This window comes from Mytilus californianus, unplaced genomic scaffold, assembly GCF_021869535.1.
Source record: "Mytilus californianus isolate M0D057914Y unplaced genomic scaffold, xbMytCali1.0.p SCAF_5, whole genome shotgun sequence".
NCBI lineage: Eukaryota > Metazoa > Mollusca > Bivalvia > Mytilida > Mytilidae > Mytilus > Mytilus californianus.
In genome coordinates, this window is record NW_026262701.1 from 72,408,336 (window position 1) to 72,435,361 (window position 27,026).

The window sequence follows — 27,026 nt, forward strand, 5'->3', positions numbered from 1 at the left end:
AAGAATAATTAACGACTAAGGAATGAGAAATTAATAACCAACTAGACGACCCTCATTTAGAGCACCGTTTTACTTCAAATTCAGCATTTAATATTGTACGTGTTTTTTCGAGAGCAAAAATATCATCAAGATAACGGTAAATGTTTTTAAATTTATCAATTAAATTTACTTCAGACGGATCTTTTCTGAGATTGGCAATTAATGCTCTTATTACAGTTGCAGAAAAGGGCTTTATATGAGTTACAGAAAATAAATCTGCAATCGTGAATCTAACCCAACATAAAAATAAAACCTTGTAAATGACCGATCAATTACTGAACCACACTGTGATATGATTCCTACCAGGTGAAATTACATTCAAGTTCATTTAATCCAGCCTGTTTTATTTGTTTTAACTTCTCCGTTTCAAGACGGTGATTTTTTTGGAGGAATATAAACTCTGACTACCTTAGTTTATTTAAGTAGCTGGAAATGATCAATTTGATAAAGATAATTGATTGTGTCTTTAGTAAGTAATATCCCGAGGAAGGATTGCCTTGAAGTTACATCATGACCTTCCCTTTTCTTTATTTTGATTCTAATGCAAATGATTTAAGTCCAAAGTTTTCAGTTTTCAGTTTCAATAAGAAAACCCTCAGTATATTAAATATTGTTTTCATTTCCTAATTTTTTTAAAATATAAAAATTGACAAATTCATGTAGAAATATGCACAAAATAAGATTATAAATGATAAAAATATCTTGTAATTTAACTTGAACCTTTGTGCACAAATGGTTCAGATCAACCTATTCCCAGTACTGATTTCCCCCGTTACTTGTACTGATGCTCCCAAAATTTGATGCAGTATATCCTTAAAAAATTAAGATTAAACCAGGAATATTTGCCACATGTGTTAAAATATAATACATGAGCATGTTCTATTAAAAATGAATGGTCAAAAGGAAAAACAGTCTTTCATTTTTTACTTAAATTCATAGTATCGCAAATGTTTTTACTTTACATGTTTTGGCTTATCAAGTCATCAAATTATAGACGTCAGAATTATGACAAGAACTACATGTACAATTCAGAGTTGGAGAGGAGGGGAAGATCGAGGGATAAGCTGGTGGGTCAATTAATAATTCAATATATATATGAGTGTTCCAATTCAGGGTCAAATGTTACAACCGAATGTTTATATGACTTAGCAATGCGAATGTCCTGGCTATATGAAATAAAGTTTAGATCTGGAAAGTAAAATTAGTAACTACTATGTCCTCAGTCTTATCTAAATAGTAAAAAAAAATTGCCATTTCCTTAACTATTCGTCCAGCTTATTCAAGTCATGGTCAACAACTGGTTTGATTGGCAGTGTATTAAGACCGAGCTGCTCGTCCAAACATCATCAGCAAAATGTCTACTAAGAAAACGAGTTAATCAAATATGTCATTAGTATATATATATATGAAATATTTTAGTCTAAGGTTCTTACTGATTCTTGAAGGACTTCAGCGGGAAAGTGACCAAATACAGATGGTTTATTATTTTTATTTTCGCTCTTTTTGTCTCCTTTGTAGGTCACTCATAAACTATTTAACAAGTCACATCAAACTGCATATTCTTTCATTTCTTTTTTATAGAAGAATCTTTATCCAACGTTATCAAATAACTTAGAAAAGTCACACAAAAAACACAAAAAAATCGAAGTAGCTAAATTTTAATTAAACTGCTGAGAGCCTGTGTCGCTCACCTGACTCAACTTGGGTTTTTGAAATCATAAAAAAAAAGATTAAAATCATAACAGATACTTAAATAATGTTTGAGGCAAAATTTGGTTGATATTGGCCCTGTAATTTAATAATTAATCCCGGTGGCCATCTTGAACAGTAAATCAGCAACAAAGAAGCAACACTTCATCACAAGGAACATTTATGACATGTTTGGTTTCATTCTATTGAGTGGTTCTCTAAAAGAAGACATTTTTATGTATTTCCCATAGGGTCCAATGTTAAACTAAGTCCCCTCTAGCGGCCATCTTGGATAAAGGATCAGCTACAAAGTAACAACACTTGGTCAGCACCTCACAAGGAACATTCATGCTATGTTTGGTTTCATTCCATTCAGTGGTTCTTTAAAAGAAGACATTTGTATGTATTTCCCATAGGGTCCTTTGTTAAACTAAGCTCCCCGCTGGCGGCAATCTTGGATGATGGATCGGCTACAAAGTAACAACACTTAGTCAGCACCTCATAAGGAACAGTCATACCATATTTGGTTCCATTCCATTCAGTGGTTCTCTAGAAGAAGTTCAAAATGTAAAAAGTTAAAGACGACGACGACGACGGACGACGGACGCCAAGTGATGAGAATAGCTCACTTGGCCCTTCGGGCCAGGTGAGCTAAAAAAGCAGTTACAAAAATGTATAAAACTAGAGGCTCTAAAGAGCCTGTGTCGCTCACCTTGGTTTATGTGCATATTAAACAAAGGACACAGATGGATTCATGACAAAATTGTGTTTTGGTGATGGTGATGTATTTGTAGATCTTACTTTACTGAAACATTCTTGCTGCTTACAATTATCTCCATCTATGATGAACTTGGCCCAGTAGTTACAGTGGAAAATATTTTGTAAAAATTTACAAAAATTTACAAAATTTATGAAAGTTGTTAAAAATTGACTATAAAGGGCAATAACTCCTTAAGGGGTCAACTGACCATTTTGGTCATGTTGACTTATTTGTAGGTCTTACTTTGCTGTACATTATTTCTGTTTACAGTTTATCTCTTATCTATAATAATATTCAAGATAACCAAAAGCTGCAAAATTTTCTTAAAATTACCAATTCAGGGGCAGCAACCCAACAACGGGTTGCCTGATTAGTCTGAAAATTTCAGGGGAGATAGATTTTGACCTAATGGACAATTTTATCCGGTCAGATTTGCTTTAAATGCTTTGGTTTTAGAGATATGAGCCAAAAACTGCATTTTACCCTATGTACTATTTTTAGCCATGTCGGCCATCTTGGTTCGCAAGCGGGGTCATCAGACACATTTTTTAAACTAGATACCCAAATGATGATTGTGGACAAGTTTGGTTAAATTTGTCTTAGTAATTTCAGAGGAGAAGATTTTTGTAAAAGATTACAAAAATTTACGAAAAATTGTTAAAAATTGACTATAAAGGGCAATAACTCTTTAAGGAGTCAACTGATCATTTTGGTCATGTTGACTTATTTGTAGATCTTACTTTGCTGAACATTATCGCTTTTTACAGTTTATCTCTATCTATAATAATATTCAAGATAATAAACAAAAACGGCAAAATTTCCTTAAAATTACTTGTTGAGGGGCAGCAACCCAACAATGGGTTGCCCGATTCATCTGGAAATTTCAGGGCAGATAGATCTTGACCTGATAAACAATTTTATCCCCAGGTCAGATTTGCTCTAAATGCTTTGGTTTCAGAGATATAAGACCAAAATCTACATTTTACCCCTATGTTCTATTTTTAGCCATGGCGGCCATCTTGGTTGGTTGGCCGGGTCAACGGACACTTTTTTTAAACTAGATACCCCCAATGATGATATAGGCCAAGTTTGGTTAAATTTGACCCAGTAGTTTCAGAGGAGAAGATTTTTGTAAAAGTTAACGACGACGGACAACGACGACGACGGACGATAGACGCCAAGTGATGAGAAAATCTCACTTGGCCCTTTGGGCCAGGTGAGCTAAAAAAGCAGTTATGTACATTTCTATTAGTTGATGCACAGTTTTCCATTTTAGGCGGAATTTTGACGAACTTTCATAAAACGTTTGTTTCTCGTTATTAAATAAAGTTATACTTTCTTATTAAATAACTCTCTCCATGACTTTATACCACCCAGCTTGTAACATATATCGGAAAGTAGATGCTGAATCCACCTTTTTATCCAAAAAGATATGCAATAATACAATTATAACAAAAAATACATTCTTCAAGTGATTTATTAAAAAAATATTGAATTAAAGCATTGGTAGAGTTCAGTGGCGGATCCAGAAATTATGGTAAGGGGGGGGGGGGGGGGGGGGGGGGGGGCACTGACTTCCTAAGAGGGGGCCCGCTCCAGTCATGTTTCAGTGATTCCCTATATAATCAACTAAATTTTTCCCACAAAAGGGGGGCCCGGGCTTCCTGAAAAACCCTCTAAATCCGCCTCTGGAGTTTTTGAATAGCATTAATAATTTAATTCAATAATATAGAAAATGTATCATAGATATCGTTTCATGTCTGTGGGAGAAATATGGAAGAGAACAGTTTTTCATTTCTAATTTGGAAATAACACAAAATATATGTGCATGTTAGAAGATAACATTTCTCGTCTTCATTACACACGGTATCATCAATCGAATTATCATTTATACAGATTTGTAGTAATGGAATATATACAAGCACCTCTTTTTGATAAATGAGCATTTTCATGTTTTTTCACTAAGTTTTTGGAATTTAAAACATCGTCATATAATTATTTTATATTCAGATCTATGAAATCCAATACATTTTGTCATATTAAAAGTGTAAAATTAAATAAAACAAAAATTGTTGACGTACAATAAAGTGCTATATAGAATTGCCACGTGTTCAACACTAAAATCTTGTGTGCGTATGTCAATTAACAATTCTATAACTTGGGTGAGAGTGATTGACCAAAAATAGATATATCGGAGGCGTAAGCAATCCACATTACGTTTTAACAGGCTAAGCGATAAACTTTGTCCATCAATCACTTACTCATTTAAGATAATAATTTATTTGTGCATAGACAATAAATTAGAATTGATGAAGCAATAAAAATAGCGGTTAACCGATAAAAATAGCGGTTAACCGATAAAAATAGCGATTAACCGATAAAATTAGCGGTTAACCGGTAAAACTAGCGGTTAACCGGCATATTTATAGCGGTTAACCGACATAAAAGTAGCGGTTCACCGATAAAAATAGCGGTTAATCGATAAAAATACCTTTTGAACCAAATGGTACACCATAGGGTCCTGCTTTGCGAAATTATAGGACCAAACCGGGTCGTACACATTGACAAAACCGGGTACTTCAATTTTGGCATTACCCATTTCTTTCGTTCCATGCTCAAATTGACTAGACTTACGATCTTCGTGTTAATATCTTTCTTTTCGTACCTTTCTTCCCGTGCAACGTGCACAATTTAAGTGAAAATTAAAAAAATTCGCGGCAAGGTTCACTCAATTCACCAATTTGATGTACCTTTTTACTTATTTCTCCATCAATCTAGAACGGTTGTAGAAAATATTACATCTCACAATCGAAAATAATTATATGTGTATGTATATTCTTCAATATCATAAAAATAACAAATAAATACACAGGAATTCTACCTTTTCTCTGTCTATTGATAGTCCGTCACCGTACCGGATATTAAATACTATTGAGTCCAAACATTTTTTGCCGGGGTAGTTTAGACACAGTGACATAGGCCGTTGGTTTTTATTTTCGTTTGAACAGTTTCAAATTTTGTCATGTTTGGGGCCTTTATTAGCTTACTATACGATATTGGTGTTGCTCATTGTTTAAGTCCGACATTTGGTCTCTGGTGGGTAGTTTTTGTAGTTGTCTCACTGGCAATCATACCACATCTCCTTATTTTAAATACATACATGTTTTGCAGTTCTAATTTGATTTTATTTTTGTCATGTCAAATATATTAGGTTAATTGGATAACGGTATTTTATAAATATAGATATAAATTTATTTCCTGCAACTTAATTACATTGGCCGCATTAATGTTATAAGTGAAAGTTGGAAAACCCGTTTTTGTACTTAACAAATATCAAATCTGCGAAGCTTGTCCTGTCTTGCAACTGTGCTATTTGCGCAAGTAAAATATCGTTTGTGACGATGAGTTTTATCTGTGATGTCTAATACAGGTTCACACAATTTATACAAAAAAAATCATTTGCAACGGTTTAAAGAGTTGCAGAGTAAAGAGAAAAACTACACATTTCTCAAAACATATAAGTTTTTTTTCTACACCTAAATCTTTGAAAATTTATTCTACTATAACCATTTTCTCCGATTAGAAAAAAAAAGATGGAAGAATTTTAGTGAGACATTTGAACTTCCTGTTTATATTAGAGCTACCATTTTCATTTATAAGTTTTAAAAGCTAAGAAGAAAATCATTGCCGTGCGTTTGAAAACCTTATGACACCTTTATAATCTTATTTCAATGAAAATTCATAAACTTGACACTCCTGGTTAAGTCTAATGATCAAATTGCGTCTTTTTTCATTCATACTTAACCAACCAAAAACAGTAGAGTTTTAAGGTTAGAAAAATTACACGTACCGATGGTTTTTATTTTAGTGATGTCTTCAGGTCATTCAAGCTACTTTAAGTTTGCTTATCCCTGGAAATAACTCATCAATTATATATCTTGACACGAATAACTCGACCGATGTCACACCACCTCACCCCGGGCTTTTGGTTGGGTTCGTACTACTCTATTTCTTTTCTGTGTAATGATTTTTTACAATTTTTTTTTTATCTTTTCGACGTTTATCTTTTTGATCATGGTGTTGTCTGTTTTAAAGTACTAATTATTTTTGATTGCACCCTTGGTATCGTCTCTCTCACTCTCTCTCTCTCTCTCTCTTTTTTAATCGTCTACCCCCCCCCCCCCCCCCCCCCCCTTTTTTTTTTAAACACACACACACACAAACACCAACCCAGAAATTGTCATATTATCAAATTTTATTCATTATTGGAGTGTAAATTTCTTTTATCCTTTTCTAAAATGAATTGATTTTCGGAAAAAAAAACATATAACTATACTTTCGATATAGTTGTGTATTGGAAGGTTTGTCCTATTGAGCCAAACAACCTAAAACATAATTCACCAGCGATGCGGGGGTGGGAGTGGGATGGGGGAGTGTTGAATTCCACAAAATATGATATGAAACGAAAGACGTATATATCACAAATATGAATAAAAAGTTATTGCTCAGGGTCAATAAATTCTAAGTAAAGCGCAATCAACAGGAAAATAACAAGACCACAGTCACAAGCGAGACGATTTGGTCACGCATGTTGAGTATGTAGGTGTACATATCTATTCAATTCAAACTGATATTTTTCATTCAAGTTGATAGTGCATGACCTTCAGAATCGTTTAATAATTTCATAAAACATGTCAATTTAACTTCATAATAATGGAGTAGTAATTCAAATACCTTGAATAATTTTGATTAAACAAATATGACTGATAAATATTCTCTTCCAAATAAAATAATTTTGCAGCCTAATTGACAAGGATTTTTTGGGAATTTTTTATCCAGTTCTTTTTAAAAAAAAATCGTGTTCAGCAAACACAAAATTACAAAAATTATATGGAAAAAGTATTTACTAATAGATATTAAAATAATCTTTTACATTGAAGCCAAACGTATAGACAATCAAAAATGTTAGTTCGTTTTCAACTGCATGAATCAAAACAAAAAATGCTGACGTATTATTACTTGTCATGTGGATATCTTAATTTTATTATCGGTGAATATAAATTTACACTAATTTGTCACTAAAACTGATTTGATGCCATGCTGAAATAAAGAAAAAAAATGTTTAACTTACGTAACATAAAGAACAAGTGGAAAATTACATTAGCATAGCGATCAATATAATTTTTGGAGATATGGTATGATTGGAATTTTCATATGAGACAACAACCCATCAGAGTTCAAATGAGGTGGAAATAAGCAATTGCAGGCTACTGTTAGGCCTTCAATATGAGAAGACCCATACCGTTTAGTCAGCTATAAAAGGCCGGCCCAACAAGAAGTAAAAACGAGAAAACTAATGGCCTATTTTATAAGTTTTGACTTTAAACTCTTATCTAACAGAAAAACAGTCTCCGGGACAAGTTTGCACTTCCGCTGAGTGCAAAAGTTGTCACCTTAATTTTTGGAGTTAAGTCAAAATGAAGTTGATAACTTGGTTGGTATTGGTTCCCTGATATTTGTCCTAAAAAATTTTGGCTCTAGCACCACTGTTGAAAAAGTTATGCCCCTTTTTTCAACAATTTCCTCAGAGGAAAAGTAGTTTTCCTCAAGGGAAATCAAATTTCCCTGAAGGAAAAAGATTTTTCCTCAAGGGAAATTGTATTTTCCTCAAGGGAAAAAGATTTCCCTTAGGGAATTTGCTGCATTAATATTTCCTTTGAGGAAATTCTATTTCCTGTGAGGAAATTCTATTTCCTGTGAGGAAATTTGCGGCTTCAAATTTTCCTTTGAGGAAATTCTATTTCCTCTGAGGAAATTTGAGGCTTCAAATTTTCCTCTGAGGAAATACTTTTTCCTGTGAGGAAATTTGCAGCTTCAAATTTTCCTTTGAGGAAATACTTTTTCCTGTGAGGAAATTTTGTCAACAGCAATTTCCTGTGAGGAAATTTTTGACAAACACTTTTCCTTGAGGGAAAATTCAAGACCACAAATTTCCTCTAAGGAAAACATTGTTCTCCAAATTTCCTCTATGGAAATTTCTCTCATTCAATTTTCCTCTATGAAAATTTCATAACAGTAAAAACAGTATGAATATAATTTTTCCTGAGACTGAATAATTGATACAAAAGATAATGAAAACTTTAATAAAATGTTCACTGATGAGTAACATGACATACAAAAACAATAGGCTAGCTGTTTGAGACAATACAATAATAAGCAAAACGCTATGAATATCATACTATTTGTGATGTTATTAATATTGTGCTCATATTTGCGGATTAAATAAAATAACCACTTTTCATGTTAATTTAACTTTTCTGCTGCGTACAATTATTCAATCCCCTACAAAGCAGTTCAGTGCATAAATAATTCCATCCACCAGACATCTTCCTTCAATTGGTAGAGAATACATTTTTGCAATTTGTTCTTCAAACATCTTCCTCTATATAGTTGATATGACAGAGCTATGTACATGAATGGATAAAGCAAGTGTTTATTTCGACAAAAAAATACTTTTTTTTCTACATTTCTCCCTAATCCTTCAGTGTAGGTTGTTGCAATTACACAATTGTGTTCTTGTGCATCTATGATTGTACTCCATTTTGTTTACAGCCATTTTGTAGAAATTTCCTATTTTCTTTTTCCGGGTAAGCACACATTTCATTTCACATTAATCCAATTAGCACACAATGTAGAAAAGTATTAAACTTAAGTTTCCTCTTCTGTATTGATCTGTTGATGATCATGAAAACCAAGAAGTCTCTGCACCTATAAATACACAAAATGTTAAATTGAGAAAAAAACAGCAATATGAAATAAGCTTATTTTATCATGTTTAATATGAACATTTTGAGAAACTTAAATTTGATATTCCTACTAATCATGATTATGAGTTCTGTTATTTCAGTGCTTTGTGTCCACGACTTAATATCAGTTGTTTTAGTGCCTTGCAGTGATATTGAGTTGAGCCACTTTCAACAGTTTTTACAGTTTGTTCATATGTTGTGCTATTTGAACCACTGTCCTAGATTATGGTTAGGTGGAGTGCTCACAGACATGATTGTTTTCTCATTATCGAAGGCCGTCATTGGTCTTTAATTGCTTGCATCCACTTCATTGAACTCTGGTGGATAGATAACTCATTTACCATACCACATCTTCTTATTTTTATAATAGTCATCATTCAAGGGCAATCACTTTTATTATATAGAAGTGGTCTTACCATTTAGGCCTTGTTGTCTTCTGTTTATCTTGTTTTGCCGATCATTTCTTCTGTACAGTTGTAATTGTTTATATTTTTCTTTATCTTCTATATTTCTTGCCCTAAACTTAAAAAAGGTAAAAACTATAATTTAATGACAGTCACTATAACTATTATGATACAGTATGTGTTTTTCTATATACCATGATATAAAAAAGAATGAAATATTTGTGCTATTTCATTTCACAGACTATTTGCCAGTCAACAGTTTCAAAGACATAACCACGGTCAATAGTTTAACAAACAAACATTCCCGTACTTTTTCATCGTGTTCATACTAATTTTTCAATGGACAACAATGACGTGATTAACTATTTTTCTATGATTTGTGTGCTTGACAACATTAAACTCTGAAATATTGTTAACAGTATAATCTGTATGTGTCTGTCGTCAAAATTTCAAATTAATATATTACTTACAGAAGCAATTAAAACAAGAGGCTCACAAAATGAATGTGGTCTAAGAACTTAAAAATTTCTAATTTACCTATTCAAACTGTATCATTATTATTTGCTTTTATATATAAATCAGAAATAACCAATTTAAAATGGAAAATTTTAAAGAAAACAAAAGGAAAAAAAGTAAAAAAAATCCCCCCAAATTTTTTGAACCCCCTTATGATTCATCAACCCCAAACTCAATCCCTATGTGGTACGGTACCTTGCAGTACAATTTCAGAGAGATCCATACACTTGAACACAAAGTTATTGTCTGGAAACAAGAAAAATGCTTGTTTTTTGGCCCCTTTTTGGCCCCAAATTCCTAAATGTTTAGGGCAATTACCCCCAAACTCAATCCCAGCTTTCCCCCTGTGATATGGAACCTTGTAGTACAATTTCATAAAGATCCATACACTTACACGCAAGTTATTGTCCTAAAACTAGCAAAATGCTTGTTTTTTGCCCCTTTTTTGCCCCTAATTCCTAAAATTTTGAGGCAATTACCCCCAAAATCAATCCCAGCCTTCCCTTTGTGGTATGGTACCTTGCAGTACAATTTCAGAGAGATCCGTACACTTGAACACAAGTTATTGTCTGGAAACTAGAAAAATGCTTATTTTTGGCCCCTTTTTCCTAAACATTTTGGGCAATTACCCCCAAAATCAATTCCAGATTTCCCTTTGTGATATGGAACCTTGTAGTACAATTTCAGAAAGATCCATACACTTACACACAAGTTATTGTCATGAAACTAGAAAAATGCTTGTTTTTTACCCCTTTTTTTGGCCCCTAATTCCTAAAATTTTGAGGCAATTACCCCCAAAATCAATCCCAGCCTTCCCTTTGTGGTATGGTACCTTGCAGTACAATTTCAGAGAGATCCATACACTAACACACAAGTTATTGTCTGGAAACTAGAAAAATGCTTATTTTTGGCCCCTTATTCCTAAACATTTTGGGCAATTACCCCCAAAATCAATTCCAGCTTTCCCTTTGTGATATGGAACCTTGTAGTACAATTTCAGAAAGATCCATACACTTACACACAAGTTATTGTCATGAAACTAGAAAAATGCTTGTTTTTTACCCCTTTTTTTTGGCCCCTAATTCCTAAAATTTTGAGGCAATTACCCCCAAAATCAATCCCAGCCTTCCCTTTGTGGTATGGTACCTTGCAGTACAATTTCAGAGAGATCCATACACTAACACACAAGTTATTGTCTGGAAACTAGAAAAATGCTTATTTTTGGCCCCTTATTCCTAAACATTTTGGGCAATTACCCCCAAAATCAATTCCAGCTTTCCCTTTGTGATATGGAACCTTGTAGTACAATTTCAGAAAGATCCATACACTTACACACAAGTTATTGTCATGAAACTAGAAAAATGCTTGTTTTTTACCCCTTTTTTTTGGCCCCTAATTCCTAAAATTTTGAGGCAATTACCCCCAAAATCAATCCCAGCATTCCCTTTGTGATATGGAATCTTGTGGTACAATGTCAGAGAGATCCATACACTAACACACAAGTTTTGTCCGGAAGTTACAAAAATGCTTATTTTTGGCCCCTAATTCATTAACTGTTGGTACCATAACCCCCAAAAACAATCCCAACCTTCCTTTTGTGGTATTGAACCTTAAGGTAAAATTTCATCGAGATCCATTAACTTCAACTAAAGTTTGAGTGTGAAAACCAATGTGTCTTTGGACGACTTTGACGCTGCCAACGTCAACGTCATACCAATATTTTGACCACAAAATAAAAACTGCAGTTTCCTTAAAATTACCAATCTAGTGGCAGCAACCCAACAATGGATTGTTAGATTCATCTGAAAATTTATGGCTGATAGAACTTGACATAATGAACAATTTTACCTCACATAAGATTTGCTCTAAATGCTTTAGTGTTTGAGATATAATCCAAAAACTGCATTTTACTCCTATGTTCTATTTTTAGACATGGCAGCCATGTTTATTGATGAAACAGAAAATAAAACATAAGCTTTATTCTAAATACCCTAAGGATCATTCAGCCTCAGTTTGGTTGGAATTGGTTCAGTAGTTTCAGAGGAGAAGATTTTTTAAAGTTAGAAAACATGATAAACAAATTGTGTAAAATTGTCGTTAAAGTGCAATAACTCCTTAAGAGGTCCATTGACAATTTTGGTTATAGAAACTTATCTGTAGATCTTACTTTGCTGAACATTTTTGCTGTTTACAGTTTATCTTTATCACTAATAATATTAAAGATAATAACCAAAAACTGCAAATATTTCTTGAAATTACCAATTAAGTGACAGCAACCCAACAATCATGACAATGGGTTATTACATTCATCAGAAAATTTCAGGGCTGATAGAACTTTGAATACCTAATGAATAATTAACTCTGTGTCAGATTTGCTCTAAATGCTTTGGGTTTTGAGATAAAAGCCAAAAACTGCATTTACCCCTATGTTCATATTTAGCCATGACAACCATGTAACAAAACACAAACTTTATTGTAAATACCCTAAAGATCATGCAGCATAAGTTTGGTAGGAATTGGTTCAGTAGAGGAGAAGATGTTTGAAATAGTTTACACCCGACGGACGCCAATGGTTGACGAAAAACAACGACAGACGACGACAGACGCCAAGTGATGGCAAAATCGCACTGTTCCTTCGGAACGATGAGCAAAAAGGCAAATTTAAAAAATTGAGCTGGCTCTATCCAAAAGAGATTTTAACAGTGTAGTGTACTACTTTTGGGACAGGACATATTAACATAATAGAAAAATCTATAAGCCATAACTCAAAATATGGACAATTTTATGTTTAAAGGGTCTTTAATTTAGTTTGACAACTTCACAGACATACTAATATTTGACCTTTTCAAACTATACCAAATCACTACTTAGGCCCCAAAAAATATATGTCTGTTTAAGGTTACATACTTTAAAAAAAAGGCTAGGTAGGTCGGTATTTCCATTTTATTTTATTTTTCATTTTATTTTTTGCGACATGATTTTGAGTCATGCCGTTTCTTCTTGTCGTGGTCTGAGTTGATGGCCAATTTTACCCGTTATTTTAATGATTGGATTATTTCCCTTGGTTATTGGTTGGGGAAAAAATGGCGGCAAAGTGTTTATTTCATCACATGAGTCACGAATTTCCTTATAACAGCTGTCATATTCACGATTGTGAACATTGGGATGTATCAGGCAATTGATTTATATTATTGGCAACACAAACTTCATTTTTGACACGAGTTCAGTTAATTTTTGCTTTTACGACGGAAATAAAATGACTTAGGGTCGGCGCTCAAAAGGACGGTCGGTCGGGTAACCGTAAACAGACATATATTTTTGTTTGGCCTTAAGGATGTTCGCTACTCCGTTTCAAAATAACAAGCTTTTTAAAAGAATATGAATAAAGGAACTAAAAAAAACAGAAAAAATGAAGGGTCCGTGTGCTTGTTTTTAAGATATAAGCCATTAAAAATTTGGCGGGAAGTGATTCTCTCTAGATTTTTCATACACTTAACACTGGCACCTTTTTCTTTCAAAAGCTATGGAAAAATAACAAGGATTTTATAAGATTTTCAAATATGGCTTTTTAAACTATGTAATAAAAATATGAAAAGAAAAGTAGGGGTTTGCGGGTAAAAATTTTTAATGGCACTGCATGGATAAAACCAGAGGATTCCGAATATCTGGGGAGCGGCTAATATAAAAATTCTTCATGTATATTTAAAAAATTATTTGTATTTCAAAAGGAAAGAAAGTTACTTATCTGCTTATAGCATACCACATGAGTAGAACAAGGTCCCATTAGGCCATGGAAGACTGAATAACATTTAAGGTCAATATATAGGCAGTAACACATTTTTACATGTATATGAAAAGGCATACACATAAGCTAGAGGAAATAAAAAAGTGTTTCTTTTTGGTAATTTGTAGGCTAAGGTGACATCATACAAGAAGTATGAGTGATTCTCAAACTAAAATAAAATAATTTCATCCCCCTACTTCATTGTACTTACTATTTATGCATAAAAAATATAAATAAATAAATTTTAAAGTAGTACATGGTCCACACTAGGAAATCTTTTTGTAAAAAATGAAAATCAACGGATGATAACTGTGTACTTGGACTAACAATTAAGATTTCACATGCTGAAATGTCTCGTCAGTCCAATCTCAATCAGTGAAATAAACTATTGTTTGGGTTTTTTTTTAAGTCATATGGAAGTAGTCCAAATAATTATGACGCATTGCAAGGCTTTTTTTTCTCTCTCTGATGCCGTAGGAAGGAGAAGTGAGTTGACATAACATGTATGTTATCATGCAAAATCAACAGTAATGAGTATACCTTTGATTGTCATCGTCACTGCAAATGGATCATTATTACTTGGGGGAATGGAACCAATAAATTGATCGGATCCGATATGAAGTTCCCAGTAACGGAGAACCTCTAACTTTGAGGTAATATTATTAGTGTCGGTGGTCTCACAAATGAATCAGGGTGAATTGCAGGTACATTAATTAGCAGAGAATAGACAATTATCAACTTGTTATTCATTATCTCGCAGTTATTTACGGTTAATTAGCTGTATATATCCCAAAACAGGTGCTCGGAGCTAGTACTAGTCTATGACTTTTAAGTATTAAACAATTATATTTATATTCACAATCAGTGGCGGATCGAAGGGGGATGGGATCCGGGGGTTTGATTCCCCTTTTTGTGAACGATCATTGCATTTAATCAGAGACATATATGTCTCTGATTTAATGGAGACATATATTTCAGTGGCGGACCCAGAACTTTTTGTAAAAGGGGGGGGGGGGGGGGGCGCTGACTGATCTAAGGGGGGCCCGCTCCAGTCATGCTTCAGTGATTCACTATATAATCAACCGAATTTTTCCCACCAAAGGGGGGGGCAGGCCCCGCCGCCCCCCCCCCCTGGATCTGCCCATGTATTAAGACCCCCTTTATCCTGACTAGAATCGCCCCTGATATTACATGTAAATCAAGTCCCGGGTTAATTACTGTTAGCATAATAGCATAACGGTAATCACAAAGAGTGTGGTAATTTTAAAAAGGACGAGGATTTATAAATATACAATTCTTGAAGAGGGGGAGAGTGCACTTCACGATGATCGAAAAAAAAGTGCCTTGCATGTTATTTTCATCATCTTGTGTGAAACAGTCTGAATAATGAGCTTCAAGGCGAAGCGCGAAAATAAGTCATGTGAAATACTAACGTTGTACGGACAAACCCTTAAATCCCTCAATGTTATGTCAAATGAATTATAGCGAGGAAAAGTAAATTTAATTTAATATCAAAACTAAATATTTGTTATATTTCGCTCCTGATTTCTCAAGAAATCATAGAATCAATCAATGTATAAATTTCAATTATGCATGTCTGTGTGAGATCCATTTCATGAGACCAAGGATTTCTATAAAATCCTTGATGGGACCCTTTATATATATATATGTCTCTGATACAGTTTTCTATTTTCCCCGGAAAAAATTTAAAAAATATATAATCTTTTGGGAAATAATCCGATTTTCTTGAATTATTTCCTTTCATAATTATGATAAATCCTTTTAGTTCTTCAATTTTAAATTAAAATAAATATTTCATTTTGATCTAACGACAAACTTTTTAAATTGTAGTGGCATGGTCAGTCAACTGATTAGTTGCATGGCTGATTACCAGTTTACTGGTGACCCAGTAATTTTCCATATGACAGTGGCGTGTACCCTTGGGGTGTGTATAACTTATTTTGAATACCTTTATTTTCTGGGGAACATCCTGTCCACGTGTAATACTTAGTATATATTGCAACAGATGACATTAAACAAATTTTCTTTGTAGCATCGGTGTCCATTTCATGTTCAACCACTCAAAATTTTCACAAAAAAGATAATATAATAAAATCATTAAAAAAAAAGATTAAAAAAACACTAGCAAATAAACTTCGCAATGAGTAAACGGGGATTTGTGTTTTAAAGGGCTTATTTCCAGTGAATATATTTTATACTAGATAACTAGACCTGAGATAACTTTTTTTGTAATATATATTTTATTATTTTCATATCATTCTCAAATCTCGATCATCTTAAATAAAGATGTATAAAAAATAATTTTGTTATAACTCATATATATATGGTTAATCATAATTGTTACAAATTATAAAATGGTAAGTCAATGCCCGATGTGCCGCCGTCTGTTGCAAAACAACGATTTAATCTTTTAAATGAAAGACGTGCATTGCCTTCATCGGAATAGAGGAAAGTCCACCTAGTGTACATTAAAGAGTATCCGTTTGTTATGCTGAAAAAAAAGAGATCATCATAAAATTTTTAGCAGACCTTCTCGTGTAAAAAAAACAAACTTTTAACTGAATTAAACAAAAAATTATCAAACAAAACTCATTAGAAAACTCATAGTAACATTTTGTTTAGACCTGAGATAACTTATAGTAAGATTATTTATATAGAACAATAAAAAAAAATGTCCAATCTGATACACGTACCTATAATCTGGAACTATTATACTAACTATTTTTTTAGTATAATAGTCCCAGCTATAATGTACAAAATTTTGAACAGCTTCAAATATATGGCCTTATCATTGGTAATGTATCATATTTGTATCAGTTATTGCTGAACGTGTAACCAAATTAAGATGAAGAAATAGGCTCGAAACCGCATTTTTTAAAGATATTTTTTTCAATCCCAAAATAGATAAGAGATATGCAGATTAATTAAAGTCCCGATGAGAAGATTCACTTTCTTTTCTACCGAAGTAAATATATTAACAAAGATTTAGGATATCAATAAATTATTAAATTCATCAATTTATTAAATTTGAACACGTGAACCAAACAACGAAAAAAAAATAAACGGGAAATTGGCTATACCTTTTTGGTATTAGCCATGAAGCCATGTATGTACCAGCCATTTTAACTTATTGTTTTCTTAACCTTTAAAGAATACATTTTAAAATGAACTACTTTATTTATAGTAGTTCAAGAAAAATATATAAATATATTAAAAAGTTTTAAATTTTGTCCATGCTGTGCATAAAATAGGGAAAAAAATAAGGCTGAAAATGAACCAAATATTTATATTCAATATGAATATTCACATTTTGTCTATTACAACAATTTTTGAACAACTTGTTGTTGTAATAGACAAAATGTGAGTATTCATATTGAATATAAATATTTGGTGCATTTTCAGTCTTATTTTTTTCTTATATATATTATATGGCCTTCCAAATACCGTTTCGATCCCTAACATCACTGAAGAGACATTAAATGTCGAAATCCGGATATGGTGTACAAATTTTTGCACCTCATGTTTGCGGTATACCATCTTTTCCGTAAGTTTACTGTTTTCTGTTTGGTATTTAATTAATATGTAAGATCCATTTTTTACATCTGGTGATCAATTTATTTGGTAATAGCCAATGGCAGTCAGCAGGGTTTAAGAACATCAGTTGTTCGACCTGTTAGTCAAATGCGTTTTGTTAAAATATACTTTTTCACTTTTTGGTCTTTTGGAAAATGTTGTTTGTGCTGTATTTAGACCCCTCTACCAAGAAATTTGTTTTACATGCACACGTATAAAAATTGCGGTTTTTATCCAACGCAATCATAGGTTTGAACGTTGTTTTCAATTTAGACGTGTATATATATATATATATATATATATACATATATATTAGATAACTCTTTCCTTTATATTCAATGGAACAAGGAGCGAATTCGTTAGCGAACTAGAGTAACTATAGAAATAGCGTCGTTACAGGTCTTCTTCTGACCGGCAATAAATCCTTAGCAGTAATGATAGTGGAACGTCCATTGTGTTGTGCTCAGACACGTCCGAATGGGGACGCTGAATCCTTGCAGCAACTCTTCAAGTGGACTATAAGTAGCCTGGTATTAGGCCAATTTTCTGTCCATCCTTTTTCGTTGGCAGTCGAAATTTTCCGACCGTATCACGGGCGGTCTCAATAACAAGACCTACATGTACCTATCATATATTATTCGGTACGTCAGACACACCCGACATTAATCAACCAAAAACTCAATATTTTACAGTAGGGAATGAATATCTCCAGATGAAGATTACATTATGACGTATGTTTTTTTTAAAGACCAACAAATCGATTTTTATCACCAAATTTGTCTTTGCTGAGATTAACACTAAAAAAGTATAACAAAACGTAACGATTGAAAACTCACAGTTCAGTTTTTAAGATATTTTTTTCTTTGGAAACTAACAGACTAATTTTCAAAAAGTTTTTCTTGAACCATTATTTATGAAAACGAATTGTAAACAAAAGTTATTCTCAAATATTAATAATGATCAATGATTGTAAAGAAAAAAATCCATCATAGTAGTTTGTTAATTTACTGGCTCCATGGTGTTAAACATGTCACCTTTCTTTTACAAATAACTGATTAAAAATATGAAGCCTTTACTGTAAAATAAATCATTCTAATAAAAATAAATTCATCCAGATTTTTCTCTCATAACCTTTCAACAGTTATTGTAAACTAATTTATTCGAACTATAATAGTCCTATGACTTGCTGTCCGTTTACCAATATTTATACTTTATAAAATGTTTTCATATTCATTGATCATTAACTTCATGTTTTGCGAATACTTATAAGGGGGTAATTATTATAGTCAGTAATAGCTAACAATTTATCTAAAGAAAACGAGATGCTATATTCAAATTCTGAGATATGCCGTGAATCTAGTTCTTTAAAAAAAAAATTCTCCACAACAAAAATTCTACACTTTCATTTATCTGGGTCTTTTTGTCTCCGCTTCGAAGCCGCCATCCCGTACCAGACATATTTATTCGTTTGGCAATATACAATTATGTAAGCAATATACAACAGGCAGTAGATCTGAATTTGTAAATTGTTATTTTGGATTTTACCTGATTAGGACGTGTCTCGTTGAATTTTCTAATAAACTTACACACACATAATCTGACTTTTAATCGTAATGTTATGAGATCTATACGAACATAGAGCTACTGTATAGGCCTAGTTGCATGCAAGTCTTTACAAATTATATATTTTGGTATGCTATAGTTGTTTTTATAGACTATTTGTCATTTGGCCTTTTTTTTGTTGTTGTTTTTTTAGTTTTTGACATGGCGTTGACTCGAGTTTGATATATTATGCATCTTTTGTGCTGTATTTTAACAATTATTTACAAGCATGCTGCATGTTTACACATTCATCACTCACTATACCGCATCTGAATATAGCTTTATTGTAAAAAAAATAAGGAGATGTAGTATGATTGGTGATGAGACAACTATCAACCAGAATTTAAAATACCTTATATAAGCAATTGTGACTTACTTTCTTTACTCAGAGCAGAGACATATATACACATATGTATATATGTCTCTGCTCAGAGTGATCGTAAATTAATCAGATAAGCTGGAGGAGGGGTGGGGGCTTCATATAGACCCATATTAAATGAAAAGAAATTAGCATTAGCTTTTTGTGATAAATATATAATAAACTCACAGTAACAGAAATAGCTCTTGAAAGCTCTGTCAGATCCCGGCACTTTTAACTGTTTTTTGACACGTGCTAAAAAATGCAGCACCTGGTTACAAGGGCTTATTTGACAAATTATCATCTTTCGTAATCTAAGTTATAAAATCTAAATTTTAAGTGATCTAAAATGTTCATGACTAACGAGTATTTTCACTTGTACGATTTTTCTGTGAAATGAGTCTAAGAGTATATACATGTATATCAGGATACTGACTGCATAGTAAAATATTTATGTACCATTAGTTGCGACTCATTTTGGTCTTTTAAGTAAGTTTCCTTCCCCTGCATTACTTGATCGCTTTTTGTAAAAAATAAACAGCACAACAACAACAGCACTCGACGTCAGTATTGTACCAAAAAATGAAAAAAATATTCAAAAATTCAAATATTGGTAAGCACACACACTAACTTGTCACTACAGACATGATCTTTTTGTTAATGCGCCAAACTCGTTTCGTCCACAGGACGATGTCGATGGTGGGGAAAACCTAGTCCAAATAATTATGACGTCTTGCAAGGCTATTTAGGCGTCCCAGAAAAAAAAATATAGCCTTGCCAGACGTCATAATTATTTGGACTAGGGAAAAAACATCAAATCATTAGTTCCCCAAATGAGTATCCTAGTTTAAAGTTTTTTTTTTATTATATACATGATTTAGCTATTTCATATTGGAATGGCACATATTCATGAAAAATCAACAAATGATCTGAAAGTCGGAAAGATGAATATAGTCCTCTGACTTCACAAACTTGGAAACAGTTGTGATGTTGCTTCGCTGAGCTATAGATAACCGTACGACCATCAACAATGAGCAAAATTCACACCATATAGACATAGGTGCTTGAGGACAGGAGTCGAGATTCACGTTGATAGTAAACATGCATATTAAGAGTAAAAATATGGTATATTAGTATGTATATGGTACAAATAAGTGATATATATTGAAAAATCTAAGATTTATGATAAGGGGGAGGGACTATGGGGGGGAGGGGGGGGGGGGGGGGCTCAAAACAGGATCCTGTCCTCAAGCACCTATGCATATAGAAAGCTGTAAATATAATAAAAGGCCTCGAAATGAAAAATGTAAAACAAATCAACAAGAAGCCTTTCATTTATAATTGAATTTAAAATAGAATTGAAAATAGAAATGGGGAATGTGTCAGAGAGACAACAACCTGCCCAAAGAGCAGATGAGTCGGTCACCAATATGACTTCAATGCAGCGAGAAAATCCCACAGCCTGACGTGTGCTTCAGCTGGCTCCTTAACAAAAATGTATACTAGTTCAGTGATAATGGACATCATACTAAACTCCGAAATATATATAAAAGAAACTAAAATTAAAAATCATACAAAACTGACAAATGCCACATATAGGCTCCTGACTTGGGACAGGTGCAAAAATATCGTGGGGTTAAAAGCCTATATACTGTAAATTTCAGAAATTGTTGCATGCATTTATTAATTTTGCCAATTAACATAATCATGATAATTTCCCTTTCAATTAAAAAAAAAAATTCTGATTTAAGTTTTTATTGTATATTGAGACTTTGGATAGTCTCAAGAATGCTTTCACCAATTTTTATGAAACTTTGGTGAATTGATTTTAAATATTGACATAAACTCCCTTTACATTTTTATGACCCATAGTCATGTGATAGTGGGTCAACCCTTGACCGTCTGTCCGTCTGTCCCAAAGTCATTGGTTTTTGTTCTCTAATTTAGTTTGCCTCAACCAAATGTTATAAAACTTTTACAAAAGCTTATTACCACAATACTCAGATCAAGTGTGAATTTTGGTGGTGTCAGTGTTACCGTTCTAGAGTTATGCCCCTTTACAAATGGAAAAATTGCTGAATTTTTGGTTTCCGGCTCTCTATCTTTAACTTTAGTTTGCCTCAACCAAATGTTATGAAACTTGCACACAATGCTTATTACCACAAAAAACAGTTTGAATTTTGGTGGTGTCACTTTTACTGACTCAGTCTGTTCTAGAGTTATGTCCTTTACAGATGGAAAAAATGATGAATTTTACGTTTCCGTCCTCTAAATTAAGTTTGCCTCAACCAAATTTTATTAAACTTTAACGCAATACTTTTTACCACAAAATCAGATCAAGTTATAATTTTAGTAGTATAAATTTTACCGTTCTTCAGTTATCTTCCTTTATAACTTTATATGATATGCAAGCCGGAGTATCATCCCCTTTTTATTTTTATATATGATGCAGAGTTATGGAATTTTAGTTGTTGGAAAATTGTTTAAAATTGTCCATTTTCACACTTTGGAAGGTTTTAGAATTGTATTTGTTCAAAAATCACGGCCTTAAACTTACAAAATGTATATACACTTGCAATATCCCTTAAAATGGAGCCAAATTATTTTCATGTTTTGTTTCAATGAATACCACTCTGTGTGCATGTCCTTTTTTAGCTCATCTGGCTCGAAAGGCCAAGTGAGCTTTTCTCATCACTTGGCGTCCGTCGTTGTCCGTTGCCGTTGTTAACTTTTTACATTTTGAACTTCTAGAGAACCACTGAATTCCTTATGAGGTGCTGACCAAGAGTTGTTACTTTGTTGCCGATCTATCATCCAAGATGGCCGGCAGCGGGGGACTTAGTTTAAGATAGGACCCTATAGGAAATACATACAAATGTCTTCTTTTAGAGAACCACTGAATGGAATGAAACCAAACATAGCATGAATGTTCCTTATGAGGTGTTGACCAAGTGTTGTTACTCTGTAGCTGATGCATCATCCAAGACGGCCGCCAGCGGAGTAGGACAATATTAAACCAAATATGGCCTCAATCATTATTAAAGTATCTGTTATGATTTTTATCTTTTTTATATGATTTCCAAAACCCAAATAGAGTCAGGTGAGCGACACAGGCTCTTTTGTTTTTTGTAGGTGGGGGGGGTTTGGGGTCTTAGTTGCGCAGTGCTCAGAGTTTTTCTATAATGTAGTTGATCATTAAAATTCATTTAAAGCATAAACCCAAGCTAAAAGGGCAACAAGCTTATCAAGCACTCATGGTACAGCTTTTTATTAAACACGTATTGATATATACATTAAACAGCAAAATAATTATTGATGCAAGATGTCATTAAATAATAATTTTTACTCTTTTTATGTGTAGGACAAGAACTATAGAAGATGCAGAGAAATTATAAACAGCAGAAATGATAGGCAATTTAAAATTTGCAAATGTCAACAAAACCTAAATGGTAAGTAAACTCATCATAGATACCAGGATTAAATTTTGTATTTACGCCAGACGCGTGTTTCGTTCACAAAACACTCATCAGTGATGCTCGATAAGACTCATAAGGCCGCTTTTATAAAAGTTATTGCCCTTGAAAGATGATTATCATGATTATTATAAAAATAAAAAGATGTGGCATATTAAATATGAAAACTATTGATCATTGCAATTATAGGCCAGTGACGGCCTTCAATAATGAGAAAGTCCATACCCTATTGTCAAAGTAGTCAGCTATAAAAGGCCCTCAGACGAAAAATTGAAATAATCCCAACTGTAGAACTAATTGCCTAGTTTATAACAAAAAAAATAACAAAAAAATAAATATGACAGATATGAACAACTACAACCACTAAATTTGAGTGTCAGAATAAACTACAGGCTCCGAACTTGGAACAGGCACAATCAGAATATGGCAAGGTTATATAAAAATAAGAAGATGTGGCATGATTGCCAATAAGACAACTCTTCACCAGACAACAAATGACATACCGGTAGATTTCCTGCAAAAAAATAAACAGTCCGAACTAAGCAGGAAATGTATACCTTTCTCTTAATCGAAAAGACACAAAGATCTGTTAGTACTCACAGCTACTGACAGCTAGTTAAAAATCAATAAAAACTAATACATGTAATAAAAAAATCAGGTTTGTGAGCACTCAACCCTACCTTAACCTTGGACAGTGGTTTAACAGCTCAACATATAAAGAACAAACTGTAAAAATAACTGTTGCAATTGCCTCAACTCGAAAGATTGATAAAATGCACAAAATCAACTACCGGGGTAATATAAAAACCCAAAGACAAAAAGCACGGAATTAAGAGAACTCACAAGTCATGCAAGTAAGAAAGGAAATATTCTTAAAATGTTCATAAACATGACAAAATAAGCTATTTTATTGCTGTTTCTCTCTCCATTTATAACATTTTATTTGTTTATTTTGTGTATTTATAGGTGATCAGACATCTTGGTTTTCATGATCAATAGGTCAATACTGAAGAGGAAACTGAAAGTTGATATCTATCTACATGGTGCGCTAATTGGATTAATGTGAAATGGAATGTGTGCTTTCCTGCAAAAAAGAAATAGGAAATTTCATCATAATCACATGATAATGGCTATAAACAAAATGAGTTCTATCATAGATGCAGAAAAACACAATTGTATAAATGCAACAACATATTATATATATTCGTCGAAAGAAGGGAGAAATGAAGAAAAAAATAGTATTTTGTTGTTGAAAGGAACACCAGCTTTATCCACTCATTTACATCGCTCCCTCATATTAAATATACTGAAGAAGATCTTCGAAGAACAAATTGCAAAAATGTTTTCTCTAAGAATTGAAGGAATTTGTTAATGAATGGAATAATTTATGTTATGAACTTTTACGTAGTGAATTGAATAACTGTACACAGCAGCTGAAACAGAGGAAAATTAAAATTTACAAGAAAAGTGTTTATTTTATTATTTAATTTGCAAATATGAACGCATTCTTAAGAACACCACAAATGGTATGACATTCAAATTGGTTGCTTATTAATGTATACAATTGAAACAATAACAAAGAAAACAGAATACTTTGCTACAAAAAATATTAAAAAAATCAAAGTTAAAGTCATATAAAGTATGTACAATACCTTGACCTAAACAGTCAGACTCACTATATTGTTTTTGTATGTCATGATAATTTTGAGTCAAAAATTTATTAAAGTTTAAATATCATTTGTATCATTTATTAAGTCTTGTAAACATTATGTTCATACTGTTTGTATAGTGAAGAAATTTACAATGAGTAAAAATAGGGGAAAGCATTTCCTACAGGGAAAGTTGATGTACAGAAATTTCCTTAGAGGAAATTTGGAGAACAATGTTTTCCTTAGAGGAAATTTGTGGTATTGAATTTTCCCTCAAGGAAAAGTGTTTGTTAAATAATTCCTCAAAGGAAATTGCAGTTGACAAAATTTCCTCACAGGAAAAAGTATTTCCTCCAAGGAAAATTTGAAGCTGCAAATTTCCTCAGAGGAAAATTTGAAGCCTCAAATTTCCTCAGAGGAAATAAAATTTCCTCAAAGGAAAATTTGAAGCCGCAAATTTCCTCACAGGAAATAGAATTTCCTCAAAGGAAATATTAATGCAGCAAATTCCCTAAGGGAAATCTTTTTCCCTTGAGGAAAATACAATTTCCCTTAAGGAAAAATCTTTTTCCTTTAGGGAAATTTGATTTCCCTTGAGGAAAACTACTTTTCCTCTGAGGAAATTGTTGAAAAAAAGGGGCATAACTTTTTCAACAGTGGTGCTAGAGCCAAAATTTTTTAGGACAAATATCAGGGAACCAATACCAACCAAGTTATCAACTTCATTTTGACTTAACTCCAAAAATTAAGGTGACAACTTTTGCACTCAGCGGAAGTGCAAACTTGTCCCGGAGACTGTTGAAAGGAAATGAACACTGTTTTAGGGTTTGAACTTTTCGGTGTATTTTATTCCCACAGGGTTTTCACATCCATAGATTAGGAACAAAAAGAAAGTTGCATAAAATTATGTATAATTCTAAATCAAACATAAATGAGTATCCCCAGAATGCCCAATGTTTTGGCTCTAATTTGACATACAACAAATCTAAAAAAAAAAACCAAATCATTTAGTAGACACACAATTAATTTTGTTTCACTGACACTTAATATGTTTATTATTCTAATCAACTTTAATATTTTTAAAGATTTTGTCTAAATCTGTTGGGTTGTCTTCCTTAGTACAAAAATGTACGTGTCACAAGTGTAATTGTTAATCATATGTAAGGATATTCGTTTTGCACCCACTCCCATTTCATGTTATCATGTGTGTGGTAAAATACAAAGTTACTTAAATCTACATTGTATGTCATATTTTCTCTTACAATTTAATGTTACACATACCATAGTTTTGAATAGTAAGATTTTCCTGGTTGTCTCGATACTTCTGCTTCCTCCACCAATAAACACCACTTATCGATCAATTAATTGAATAGTTTGGCTTATTGCGAGATAGATTTTCTCCCTCCTCATTTGTTGTTATCGGTGATTAGGATAACTTCGTACAAAGTAGAACAGGATATGAACAATACTTCAATATATTTTACCAGATTTTAAGTAGATGTAAGTGATAACGTAATAGTTGCTAGGACATTCAAACCAATATTGATATATTAAGAAAACAATGAATGTCCTCGTTTAATATTATGTCCAGTATGGATTTTGAAAAGTAATGAAGTTGAAGTTGAAGCAACCCAACAGTGCACATGACCATAAGACACCAAGAAGTCAACCTCGAGAGGGTTAACAGTCTTTAACAATAGACAGGTATATAAATTATCTGTCAAGCTCTTGATTGTCCCGAATCTAAAAACTAAAATGTATTGTTGTTTGCTTGGCGCCCATACAACTAACAAATCAGATCACCGAAAATTCATCAAATAACGACGAACATTAAAATGTGACATAAAACAATCAAGAGCGCGGTTTCTGATTTGTGATAGGCACATCAATATTCGGTTGGGTTGGGTTTAACCTAAGATTGCAAATAAAACATGCAATACAAACCAGAAAATTAAGGAATACACTTAACTCTATAATAACGGTATACAAGATAACCACAACATAAGTATAATAAACCAAGCAATAATAATCAATATAACACTAGATGAAAAAATGTTCCAAGTAAACGAATGCACCCTGAAAGTATTTAACTTGCTGATATGAATCATATGCAAACCACCCATCACTCTTATTTCGGTGTGTACTCAAAATGCTATATATATCAAATTTCATGGGTGTTACTAACTATAACTAGCTGTATCTATTAAATTCAATAGACGTTATAATCATCTAGGTAACTTAAGTTCTTTAATGGTTTACGTAGATATAATCGTGTATACGTAGTAACTGTTTGATCGAAAATTCAAAGTGTACAGTCATTATTTATTCAACTACAAATTAATACAGCTGTAT

The 27,026-nt window shown here is 32.8% G+C and overlaps 1 protein-coding gene across 1 annotated transcript in view; it reads right to left on the reverse strand.

Annotated features, from left to right (window-relative positions):
- The window catches only part of LOC127703024 (toll-like receptor 4), a 57,191-nt gene extending 31,101 nt beyond the window's left edge, over positions 1-26,090 (reverse strand). Inside the window, exon 1 of the mRNA XM_052207407.1 lies at positions 25,956-26,090. The gene's annotated coding sequence lies outside the window, so the exon portion shown is untranslated. The remainder of the gene's footprint in view (positions 1-25,955) is intronic.
- Between the last annotated feature and the right edge of the window lie 936 nt (positions 26,091-27,026).